At 33.3% G+C, this 13,632-nt stretch overlaps 1 protein-coding gene across 1 annotated transcript in view; it reads right to left on the bottom strand.

Annotated features, from left to right (window-relative positions):
* Nucleotides 1–7,810, bottom strand: part of LOC127711256 (sulfotransferase 1B1-like) — a 34,466-nt gene extending 26,656 nt beyond the window's left edge. The window contains exon 1 of the mRNA XM_052217250.1: nucleotides 7,719–7,810. The gene's annotated coding sequence lies outside the window, so the exon portion shown is untranslated. The remainder of the gene's footprint in view (nucleotides 1–7,718) is intronic.
* Nucleotides 7,811–13,632: the final 5,822 nt, after the last annotated feature.

The following is a 13,632-nucleotide window of genomic DNA, read 5'->3' on the forward strand; positions in this document are numbered from 1 at the left end:
TTTTCATATGTACTGATATTCTATTAAAAGCCTAAATTAAAAACTAGAGCTGTCTAAAACTAGTCTATGGCAGAACCACTTCTGTCAGAAACTGTTATAAAAACGCCAGGACAGTTTCCATGGCAGATTTTAAGAGAGGTTAGAAATGATTTCTACTGTATATAGTTGCTGATAAAACTGGACTACAACGGACGTTTACTGGGGGTCTCATTGGGGGGTTCTGATCCCGGATCCCGCTTACTGTTTTGTCAGATTCCCGTATCCCGCTTACACTATGTACGTAAGCAATTCTCATTTTTTTGTAATTTCCCGTGTCCCGCTAGACTTCATTTCCCGTTTTCAAGGCACAATAATTTGACTTTCACGTGTCGCGCTTACAAAAAATTGGCAATCCCGGGTCACGCTTAGACCCCAATGAGACCCACTTTACTAGAAGTCGCTTTCCTACTTATGTACGTGATGCCAGATACACATGTTCGTGCTATAATATTATACAATTTTATCTGATCAGACTAATGTCAAGTGATAACTTTATTAGAAAATATAACAAAGTAACTTTTTCACAGTTTTAAATTCAGATCTCTGTATTGAATTTTATCAACAGTTGATGCAGGTCTGACAAAAAGTGGATTAGGAATTCGAAACTGCGAAATAATTAATTTGTTTTACAAAATAATGACAAATTAAATATTTCGTAGTATCGAATTCCTAATCCACATTTTGTCAGACCAGCATGGCCAAATATGCGAGATGTTATATGTATAAAAGTTCGATTCAACTTAAAAAATGTGATAACATGTCACCCTATCTCTCTTTTCTTTATATATGTAATATGTGCAATCTAGGATTTCAAGTTTCGATATCAAAGAAAAAAAAATTGAATATGAAAACATATAATTGTTGACATATTTTTTGTTGTTTTTATAATGATTAAGATTATAGCACAATGTTGACTGCTGTACCCCTATTTTTTACATTGTTTCCTATTATGTCTGTTTGTTTTGTTCACACATTGTTGTCAATATAAAGGAATTGTATGCGACTGTCATACAAGTGAGAGGTTTAGCTAGCTATAAAACCAGGTTTAATCCGCAATTTTCTACATAAGGAAATGCCTCTACTAAGTCAGGAATATGACAGTTGCTTGAGCTTTGATTTTGCCATTTGACAAGGGACTTTCCGTTTTGAAATCAAACATATAAAATTTTCTTGATCCATAATATTTCACTATTTTTATTTTACCCCCCCCCCCCCCCCCCCACCCTTAAAAACATTTATAAAAAAAATGTGCAAAACCTTACCTTTGACACACATGATATGTAGGATATACTTAAACATTCAAAAGTTCACAAATGTTTCATTAGAGATAAAATTGATCCCCCCACTTTGAATTTATAAATACAATTTTTGACCAGCCCTTCCCCCCCCCCCCCTTTTCCCAGTTAGAAAATGATAAGTCCCTTATATTTTAAAACAAGAGTTCATAACGCTAAAAAAATAAAATTATGAAAGGTAGCAACGATATATTTTGTTTGGACTAATATACATGTGGATGAAAGAAAAGAAAAAGAAAAGAAATAGATAAATAAATGAAAAATGAAAAAATACATAAAGACAGCCTGAAATAAGAAACACAGGAGACGAATGGAATAGAATAACAGAAATTAAATAAATAGATTTGCTAAGTATTCCGCCCAAACCGGTTGTTGGGGTCGGCTTAAACTTGCAGTGATGTGAGAGTTTTTTTGCTCCGTGTTTAAGGCCTCACTGTGACTTTTAGATGAAAAACAGCAATAAAAGCCCTGTTTCTTTGCTTTTTGTATTTTTACATTTTTGTCATTTCTTGGTCTTTTATAGCTTATCCTGGAATCTATGATGAGTTTATTTACTATGCGGTATGAGTTTTGCTCATCGATGAAGGCCGTACGGTGACATATACATGTAGTTATTAACTTCTATGTCATTTGGCCTCTGGTGGAGAGTTGTCTCATCAGCAATCATAACAAATCTTCTTATTTTTATCTATACTGATATTCTATTAAAAGCCTAAATTAAAAACTACAGCTGTCTAAAACTAGTCTATGGCAGAACCACTTCTGTCAGAAACTGTCATAAAAACGCCAGGACAGTTTCCATGACAGATTTTAAGAGAGGTTATAAATGATCTCTACTGTATTTATCGCACCGCGGGTAAATTATCACGTTGTGATTGGTTTAACGCCGTCACGTGGATCCATAGGGGGTTAGTAAATTTTATAGGGGGTCCATGTGTTTCATTGTTAATTTTTCTACAAAACGCAGCAGAAAAAGTCCCGCGTGCGATAAATTCGTTATACGGTTCACTATTGACCCCCTACGGACCATAGAGGGTGAATAAAATCCATACGAGATTCGACCTTCGGCCTCACCCCCTATGGATTTTACTAGCCCTCTATGGATCCGTACTGGGTCAGTAGCGAACCATATTACTTATAATAGTTGCTGATAAAACTGGACTAAAACGGTCGTTGACTAAAAGTCGCTTTCGTACTTATGAACGTGATGCCAGATACACATGTTCGTGCTATAATTATACAATTTGTTTCTGTTTAACTTTATCTGATCAGACTAATGTCAAATGATAAATATATTAGAAAATATAACAAAGTAACTTTTTCACAGTTTCAAATTCAGATCTCTGTATTGAATTGTATCAACAGTTCATGTAGGTCTGACAAAAAGCGGATTAGGAATTCGAAACTGCGAAATAATTAATTTGTTTTACAAAAGAATGACAAATTAAATATTTCGTAGTTTCGAATTCCTAATCCACATTTTGTCTGACCAACATGACCAAATGTGTGAGAGGTTATCTGTATAAAAGTTCGATTCAACTTAAAAAATTCGATTAAATGTCACCCTATCTCTCTTTTCTTTATATATGTAATATGTGCAATCAAGGATTTCAAGTTTCGATATCAAAGACAAAAAAATTGAATATGACAAAATATAATTGTTGACATATTTTTTTTTTTTTTTATAGTGATTAAGATTATAACACAATGTTGACTGCTGTACCCCTATTTTTGACACTGTTTCCTACAATGTATAATGTCTGCTTGTTTTGTTCACACATTGTTGTCAATATAATGGAATGTTATGCGACTGTCATACAAGTGAGAGGTTTAGCTAGCTATAAAACCAGGTTTAATCCGCCATTTTCTACATAAGGAAATGCCTCTACTAAGTCAGGAATATGACAGTTGTTTTCCATTCGTTTGATGTGCTTGAGCTTTTGATTTTGCCATTTGACAAGGAACTTTCCGTTTTGAATTTTCCTTGGAATTCGGTATTTTTGTTATTTTACTTTTTATATATATATAAGGAATACCTGTAAATCCATACAAAGAAAGTTATTACTTAATGTTTGGTACATTCCATGTGGTTTAAGTTTTTTTTTCAAATCTAACAGTTATTTTTGGGAGAGGTCAAGGCGTAATTGTGTACTTTAATACGACAGACAGCCCCTAAAACAGTTTAAGACCCATTGGTGGCCTTGGGCTGTATTCTACTCTTTGGTCGGGTTGTTGTCTCTTTGACACATTCCCCATTTCCATTTTCAATTTTAAGACAACTACATGTATGTTTATTAATATAGTTATTTATTTGATCTATTTCTTTAATAATGTTGTACATTTCTTTTATAATCTTTTTAATTTGTATTTTATTTACTAATTTTCTATCTTTTTTCGTACATCATTTGTTTATTTTTCTCTTTTTTTTTATCTGCATTATTTCAAACAAATGTGCATAATATGTGTTTTATCTACTTGTGATAGAACTGTCATATGTAAAATTGTGATATGTTGGTGAATAACGTAATGTGGACAACATACATATTTAAAAAAAAAACAAGTTTGAGACTTTAAAAAATGCATCTAAGGAGATGTATAGTTTCTGTTTTAACGTTAGATTTTTCTGTAATTAGTACAATTCGACTGAGACTATACGAGGTATCGTGTCAATCATACCATCTTTTAACCAACTTAATGTGTGAGGGTCTGGTTGTGGTTTACTGAATAGAGAACTATGGGTAATTACTGCAGAATAAAGGGCAAACAATTTAAAGAATAGAGAAAGATAGACAAAAAAAAAATAAAGAAAAGAGGTTAATGGGGTGCTCAACAATAAGAATAGATAATAATGGTATTTTTTTCTTTTAAATAGAGAAAAATTGTCTAAAAAATTAAAGAATACAAAATGAATGACCCCCATGTGTGAATGTGGACCTTTATAAAAGTTCTAGTTATCTAAACAAAAATCACCATAGTTACATACAATAAATAAAACTAAAAGTATTTTTGACGAAAAGTAAGTGGTGTTTAACAACAATCAATTTTAAATTAAGAATAAATGTAAAAATTGTTTAGTCTGCAAACCAAAATATTACGACTATGTATAAGATCACTGGATAAGATTTTCCGTTTTTTTATGTTTTTCAAAACTCTATCTCTAACGTTATTTCGTCCTACATATGTTGATTTACAAAATATTAAAAAGAATTAGTCGGATACTATAATCATTAAATGTATATAAAAAATGGGTAGTTGCCGTTCAACGATAGCCCCTTCCCCATAACTATAAGATGATGATGGATATATATGAATATATATGGATATTAACCCTGATTTGTACTAGACCGACACGATGAGCCGGATTTTTACGTGCTAGTTCACAAAGTAACAGTCCACAGGAAGGCATGTCACATTACCCGAACACATTATTCTGACTCCGAGCCGACCAGTCTTTGCTCTTTCTCCTAAATGCAGCGTGCTTAGCGGAGAAGCAGCAAATACCAATTTTAAAGTTTTTGGTTTGACCCGGCCGGGGTTGGAACCCACGACCTCCCGCACTCGAGGCGAACACGCTACCATGAGACCACCGAGGCGGTCCAAAACTATAAAACTTGGGTGTGTAAATGGGAACAAATGCGTTTTCAAACGTTCAATATTTCCGGGCTTCCGAACTTTTGGTCTACAGGGTACCTGATGAAGGTGTGAAAAAAAACGCGTTTTATGCATTAAAATCATATCAATTAAATGCTGATGCTTGCTTGGTCTTTAAACCAGATCAATTTCCGGTTATAATATTATTATATAGTACCTGAGTACCCAAAATAGAAATAGCTAGCCTTTTTCACAGTTTCAAATTATCTCCAAGTAAAACAGTTGATTATTTTACAGTTTCAAATTTTAAATCTCTCATTTGCATAAACCACCTTAATCCGTAATTGTAACTAATAAAGGGTAGTTTGACCAGAATACACTTTATCGACATAAATCGTTCAGTGTAAAAGGTAAGTTCTTAACAAAGAGCAATTTTGCAATCTTATTACCGATTGAAGTTGTATATATCAGTATTTTGCTTTTCAGGTGAGCTTATTAACATGTCAACACGATTTCAGCATTTTTTGTTTAAGTTAGCAATTCATATTACTTTTAGGTTTACTTGAATTTCAGTGATTTGAAATAAAAAATAAAAAATAAGTTTATTCTGATTGGTTGCTTATTGATGTTGATAACACGCCAGGAAGCTGATGAGAAATTTCATTCGGGTGGTCTGATATTATGGGTATTTGAGATATGATCGATGAATTATGTTGCTAATTGATAACATATTGTTTGATATGCGCTAATAGTCAAAATTGATACGTTTATTATTACGTATTTCATCTTCTTTAATCTGTATATCTTAATATATTTCCTATGTACGTTGTGCATGGTGTTGATATCATAATAATTATATCACAAGTCATTACATATGATATAAAAAGATGATACCTCTGTTCACAGATGCGTTTACTCGATGCTGACCGATATGTAATTATGAGATATGTATTTGTTAAAAGTAATTTGTTACACTATCAGATTGTACAAATTAGAAAGTATGGGTCTAAAACAACACTTTAAGTAAACCAGAACAACAAAACAATCAACGCCTAAGAAAATAACGTCAACATTGTAGATGTAACCCCACGAAACATGGTGTGGGGGCCTCGGCGGCCGAGTGGTCCAAGTAGTCAAACTACTGTATCACTAGCCAGTCAACACTGAGGTTGTGAGTTCGAATCCCGGACGGAGGAGGTGCTCTAGACTCCATTCTTAATTGACTAGGGTCAGTTTTCCTACCAAAGGTCGGTGGTTCTCTCCGGACACTCCAGCTTCCTCCGCAAATAAAAAAACTGACTGCCACGAAATAGCCCAATAGCTTTGAAAGTGGCGTTAAACACCAATCAATCAATCAATCAATCGAAACATGGTGATCGAGTCGGCGTAACAATTTGCATGTACCTATTAGAAATAATTTAATTCACCAAAGAGAGTAAAAATAGTCAGCCAGAATTAATGCTTCGTCTAATATATAATTTGTTAGATAAATTATGATATGTTACAATTTCCTTTCACAATCTCTTATGCGTGATCCTTAGAACGGAGCACATTTCATGTTAGACTGGTTCCCTGTCCTTTATCTGTTTGTCTCAGATACCCGTATGTTGCAAGGGAAAGAACGGAGCCTATTCCATGTTAGGTGTCATTTCGTATCATATAACTAATAATTTATAATGAAACTGAAACCAAAATAAAAGTATCCGAAAATTAAAAAAATATTGAATACTTCTGAAAATAAATGAAAATTGTCGTTTTTCTAATAATTCACGAAAAAAATCAAATAAAAGCGAACGTTGATTTATAATACTGCGAAACACAGTGACTCCTTACCTTTTTTGGAAAGTTTAAACTTTTAAAAGTTAAAGCCTTTAGACGAGTGATCTGTATCTGTATAAAGTTCTTCACCTCCCATACAGAAGATAATTATTCCCATTCAACCCATTAACTTAAAATATTTTCATCTGAAGAAAGATGTTGAAATGTATCAGTACAGTCAGTCCTGACGAATATTTTGACAATGACCACCAAAATGCGGGAGTGTTTTTCACTATACATAACCACAATGATGCATAAACCTCAAGGACTGAGAATCTCAAAACAGATTTCAACTACTCTGTTCAAAACGGATTAAAGAAAAAAAAAAAAAATAAACAAAGAAAAATTTACCACTTCAAAACTGAAAACCGCTCCTCATAGAATGTTAAGATCCATCATATATTAAACGGAGTTATAGCACAATTACTGCACTTTTAAAAGTCGCCAGTGATCAACACGACGCGGGTGCCACATATGGAGCACGATCTGCCTTCCCTTCCGAAGCACCTAAGATCACCCCCGGATTTTGCTGGCTCATGGGCTCCGTCTTTAGATGTAAATGTTGAGTTTTGTGTACTGTTGTTTGTCTTTTCATCGTATTTTGCTTTTTGTCATGTCATTGTCAGTTTTTTTTCGATTGATGAGTTTGAATATCCCTTTGGTATCTTTGTATCTCTTTCACATTTGAACATACGTAAAATATACTAAGAGATATTAATATAAATAACTTAAAAATCTATAAAATTTCGAAATATCGGGGTATACTTCCAAAATGTGTAAGATGAAATTATAATGTATTGGAGTACGTTCTTCTATGACGAAAGATAATTAATGCAAAGTAATTGTGAACAGCCTATTTTCTATAAAAATGATACAATTTCCGTCTGGACCTATACTTCATCCGGTAAGCTCTTGACCGAAAGACTAGGAAGCATCAATATAAAACGTTTTAAAAGCAAAACAAAAGAAAATGACCTTTATAAAACATCCAAAATTATGTAAGTTGACCTAAGACGGTTGTTTTTTTTTCCGGTCTTTTTGTTGGAAAATGGTCTTTCACTATCAATCTACGAAACGACATTAAATTATATAATAAACATTATTATACTTTTTATCATAACATGACGTTGTTTGCTCACTTTATTTATTCATTACAGACAAGCTGTAGCAGACACCAATGGAAAATCGCCAAAGCAGTGTAGACTTCGGAAAAGACTTACTGAAGTTTATAGAAAAAAGCTACTTCTTACCAAAGAGAGAATTTGTTGAACAATCACGACTGTATAGCGTTTACATTCAGCCACCGTTAATATTACTTTTTGTTTTATGGCAAATAATCTTATTTCGCTATTTACATAAGAAAGGTTACCTAAAAAAGTGTAGATTTTTAGTTGTATACACCACTACTGATCTCATGTCCTTTGGTATCCAGTCTGCATCCTTCGTATATTTTCTTACAGTACCGAAATATTACGTGAAATATGAATTATGTTACGTATTTGAAATTACAGTGGGAATTTTGCCCAATGTTTTGTTTTCGTTCTCGCAGTGGATGAAAACCGCTCAGGCTTTTGAAAGATTTATTATTATGTATAAACCATTCACATTCAGAAAGATCCTAAACACGACAACTGTTATAGTCTTTGTAACGATATCCACTATCTGTTCTATTGCAATATCAGTTTTCAATGTGATTGACATTAAATTCGATAAGGTAACAATAATCGATAAATACACATTTGAGTTGGTAGATATATGTCGTAGATCGGGATTTTTTAATCTTAAAGAACAGCAGAACCCTAACCACATTGTCACAATATTTGATACAATTTTTACTGCTTTCTTACCTTTTGTATTGATGACTATGTGTGCCGTAAAAACAGCGCTGATGATAAAACAGCTAAGCAACTTTAGAAGACAGCATAGTAATCCTGTATTGGCTTCGGAAATGGCTATGAATAGATTACGAATAGCTACAGCGGTATCAACTGTGTTTTTTGTGGTAGCTTTGTTTCCGTCTATGATTTTGAGGTTGTGTAATATTTTAAATGTACAAGTAAATCCGAAAGTAATTAATGTGTTTTCACTGTTGTTAAATACCTCATACATATGTAGTATTCCTGTGACTTTCATCCTTCATGCAATGCTTTCTCCAGCGTTCAGAAATATCTTCAAGAAAATAGGACAACTTTGCTGTCGAAAAGTCAACAATACAGAGATACATGTAACATCTTTGCCAAGTACAACCATCAATCTTCAGCATTGGCAAAATGGGAATGATAATGGTGCATGTAATGGTACATGTAATGATAATGATGATAGTTATGATAATAGGAAGGATGTTGATGTGGCAACAGAAAATTCATAAATTTACACATTTACGGCATCTTTTGTGACATGCGCATATCAAAGTAGTTCCCAAAGTTTACTTAAACTTACTTCTTAATCGGTTGAAATTGTCTTCTCTTATCATTAAATGTTCAATGTATATTAACGTTAGTGCCGACTAAAGACTAAATTCAAATACCTTACTACAGTGTTAAATCCATAATCTTAAGTTTAAATTCGTTCAAAAGATCAATAAGTTAACCAGGATTGTATCTAAATTCACGGACTCTATGAACAATATCGAAGTAAAATTCGGATGTGGTATACCGTTTGTATTAAAGTTGCTACGGTTACAGCCAAACTTTTAAACCAAATCTATTATGTATATATGCACAATATATATGTATATATGTGTTTATTAAGTAAAGTTTGTATGTTATTTTTGAAAACGAAATTCTGACCTTATAATTTACCATTTACATATTGAAATTTAAAACGTCAAATTAAAAACAATCTCATATTACTGGTAATCAATTAAAATGTTTATGATTATTAATTTGGAATAAGTACGTGTATATGTAATGATATTTACCGTTCATGTAATTTGTAAAGGAATTTTGTATAGCATCATACGAAATTGTATTATCGAGTTTGTTCGTATACGTACAAATGTAACTACAAAAAAAACATACTCAGTATTAAAGCGATATACATGTACGAACGCATTTTCTCTCCGTGACTGTTTCTGTAAACATTAATGAGGAAATGGATGAGGGTCCTTCATTTCTGTATTCTTTAACTTTTTAATCAATGGTTTACGTTTTTAGCCATTAATCTCTATTCTTTATTTTTTGGCCTATTTTTCTCTATTCTTTATTTTTCTATCCATTTTTCTGTGGTATTGACCTATTATTCTCTATTCTGTAAACTCCACCAGACCCTCATTTATAAATGATTAGCTGTTGTAAGTCTCTAAATGTGGGTAAGCTACAAATTTGAAAGTCAAGCATATTCATTGTTTAATGTTTGCAGAACAAAATAAAATATTATTAAAAGCAATTCCTCAACCATTTTTTTGTGTTTTCTAGTTTTGTGTTTGATTAATTGGTGTTTGCTAAACATTCAGTGGCAAATAGCTTGTCAGCATATATCTGTTCCGTCAAACGGAAGTTTCCATAAAAAAGGCTGGAAACTTTGTTACAACCAATGCCATAATATCTGTTTCAGCGGATTTAATATTACAGAATATTTCTTCTACTTGGAACTTATATTATGAAGGAACTTCTATTTCTTGACAATCTCACTCATATTTAAGCGAGAAATAAAACAACTAATTTAAAAGTTTGGTCAAGCAAATCAGGTGAACCGGGATGAAGGGCGATAATTTTGACCGCCACTTGAAAAGGAGAGTAGGTTGATATGATTCCCTATTCCGACCGGATGTGGCTGCGTATTTATACATGCTGCACAGGCCCAAACTGCTGCCCCACTTTAGCAACGGTTTTTTCAACATAGTCACCAAATTTTGAATTATTTACTTATTTACCAAACTTTGAATTATTTGCATAGTCACCAAACTTTGAATTATATAGTGAGAGAACATCATCTATGTACATGTAGCGGAAAATGAAGTTAAAGGAGAACTTATTTTCATTTTCATGAGAAGCTCTTGTATAAAGTCAGTTGCATTTGGAGAAAGGAACATGTCGGCAAGAAGAAGAGCACGATTAGTACCAATGGGAATGTCGATTGTTCGTCCTCCAAACGTAACAAACATGTTGTCAATTACGAAATCAGGCATCCTGATAATATTAGTTTCAGAGAATTTCTTGTTTGAATCCGAGTGATTTATTACAAAGTACGATTTATCCCTCCCTAAGATCAAATACTTGTATCTACGTCGGCCATTCTTTTTTATGGAACAAAGCAAGCAAGGATAACGAATCACAGTAGTACATTGTTGGATCCTATTATAACAGTGGTACTCTGACTTCGATTAGTTCAGATGTTCTTACAATATCTTCCGAAATATGACACTATTATGCAGCTGTAACATTCATCAAGAGCCCTAAATCCATAAATCGTTTGTTTAAAAGAGAGGTTTGGATGCACGACAGAAAAGATACGGAACAGTTTTGGAAATGCTAGATTTAATTAACTAGAATGTACTACTTTCCGACATAGAGGATGTTGACGAAATGTGTAATACATTTACAGTAATGTTTCGCAAGGTCGCAAGGGAGTGTATTCCTACAAAAATGGTAATCATACGAAATAATGATAGACCATGGTTTACAAATGTACTGCAAAAAGAAATCCGTATAAACGCAACAGATTAGGAAAAAAGCTTTTAAATGGAAAAGGAAATCCGATATTGTAAAATGCAAACAGTAGAGAAACAAGGTCAATAATTATTCAAAACAAAACTGCACAGAAAATTTTGAAAAAAAAACTAGATAACATTATTTTAGAAAATATATCTAATCCAAAACCCTAATGGAAATACAGATAAAAATAGGGTCATGTAATATTCTTCCACTTCAAAATATAATAAAAGATGAAAGTCAGGATGACATTGTCTATGAGAACAATGAGAAATGCGAACTTTTGAACAAATATGGTAGCTTAGTAATTTCTTCATTAGGAAAAGAAAACTTTCCTTTATCGAATGTTGAACAAAAAACTGAATCTATTTTAAATGATATATCTTTAAATCAAAACGAAATTGTCGATGTTTTAAACGTTTTTAGATCCAACAAGGCATCTGATGTAATAAGTCATATTTAAAGATGTTGAAAATTTGTCCCGAAAAGGTAGCCGTATTCCTTCAAATATTTTTTTAATAAACCATGAGCCAGTTAAAATATCCATCAAGCTTTAAAATTTCCGGTGTTATCTATATATTCAGAAAGGGTAACGATTGCTTTCCCTCTACCTTCGTAGGGGCCTCGGTGGCCGAGAGGTCTAAGTAGTCGAACTACTGTATCACTAGCCTGTCAACACTAAGGTTGTGAATTCGAATCCCGCACGTGGCAGGTGCACTCGACTCCAAACTTAGTTGACTAGAACTGTCAGTTTTCCTACCGAAGGTCGGTGGTTCTCAACGTACACTACGGCTTCCTCCACCAATACAAACTGACCGCTACGAAATAGCACAATGGTTCCAAAAGTGGCGTTAAACACCAATCGATCAATCAATCTATTTTGATACTTTGACCTTGTTAGGGAGCTGCCATTTGATTTTTATGGGGGGGCTAGGATGAAAAATTGTGTCCTGCATTTTTTGTTTTAGTTGTAATCTCTGCCCTGCCTTTTTATTTTTCACTCTATTCGATCCTGCCTTTCTTTTTTTTTTTAGTTTATCCTGACTTTTTTTACATAAATTGTCATCCTGCCTTTTTTTTTTTGGCAAAGTGTCTCATCCTGCCTTTTTTTTTACTCAAAACTCCTGTCCTGCCTATTTTTTTCAAATTCTCCTAGTGACACTCATTGGGGAAATATCTTATCATCTGACCACATAAACACTTTACTCAATTTTATTTCTGACTTCATTTTTTCTACGGACTGCGGCTGGCTTTACGTTCTTAGCAGCTCTAGCATCACCGGGTTGCCTTAATAGTGTCTCTTTATAACGTTTGGAAAAGAGTGTACAATTGATAATTATGAAATGTATGACAAAATCAAGGGACTGACCTTCTTCAGGCGAGACATTTTTGCTTGTAACGAACTTAGCTGTCGGTGAACTGGCGCATATATATGCCTCTAATACAGAAAGTCGCTTTTCGAGTGTGTTCGGTAAACTCTCTCTTAATTTACTTTTTTGACAAAATTTTTGAATTGTGTTTTTTAAAACAGACTTGATATTTTGTCCGTCAACGACATCAATTTTTATTTTGTTTTGCTTTTGCTTGCTATTTCTTACCCGGTTAAGTATTAACTCGATTATCGACCTTTATTTGTGGCTTCGTGTTTTCTTTCTCTCTGTTTTTTTTCTGTGTGACCAATGTTCTTTCGTTTTAAATCAACACCATTGCTTTTGTTAACTTAATAAAGGGTGATGCACGCACTCCATGCATGAATATAGGGCATCAAACATTTGATTTGATAAGCAGTGAACTTAAAGCACAACTTGGCAGGATTGTGTACGTAAGACATATTTGATACCCCTGCCATTATTTTGATGTATTCCGTAATGTAGTACAAGTTTGTTCATGTATCTAATGTTTCAAAGTTTTAAAAAGGGGGGCGGGGGTGAGTAGAAATTATAAAAGTTTAACATTTTACCATCCTGACAGACTGCACATCTTTAGTAAATGTACTATTATTCAGTAAAATACAAAAGTTCAAACTTTTAAACTGCAAGAATTGATAACCGGATGCATTTACATTTTATCATCAAAATGAAAAAGTTCAAGGTCCCGACTTAATTTTGTGGAAATTAAGAAAATAAATGGAGAATGTGTCCCCATGGACACAGATGATGCCCCCGCTTGCATTCAACATTATAAAGGGACTTGTGTGTAGGTTTCATAATGTTTGGTTGGGGCAAACTTATGTTATG

Source organism: Mytilus californianus, unplaced genomic scaffold, assembly GCF_021869535.1.
Source record: "Mytilus californianus isolate M0D057914Y unplaced genomic scaffold, xbMytCali1.0.p SCAF_8, whole genome shotgun sequence".
Lineage (NCBI taxonomy): Eukaryota > Metazoa > Mollusca > Bivalvia > Mytilida > Mytilidae > Mytilus > Mytilus californianus.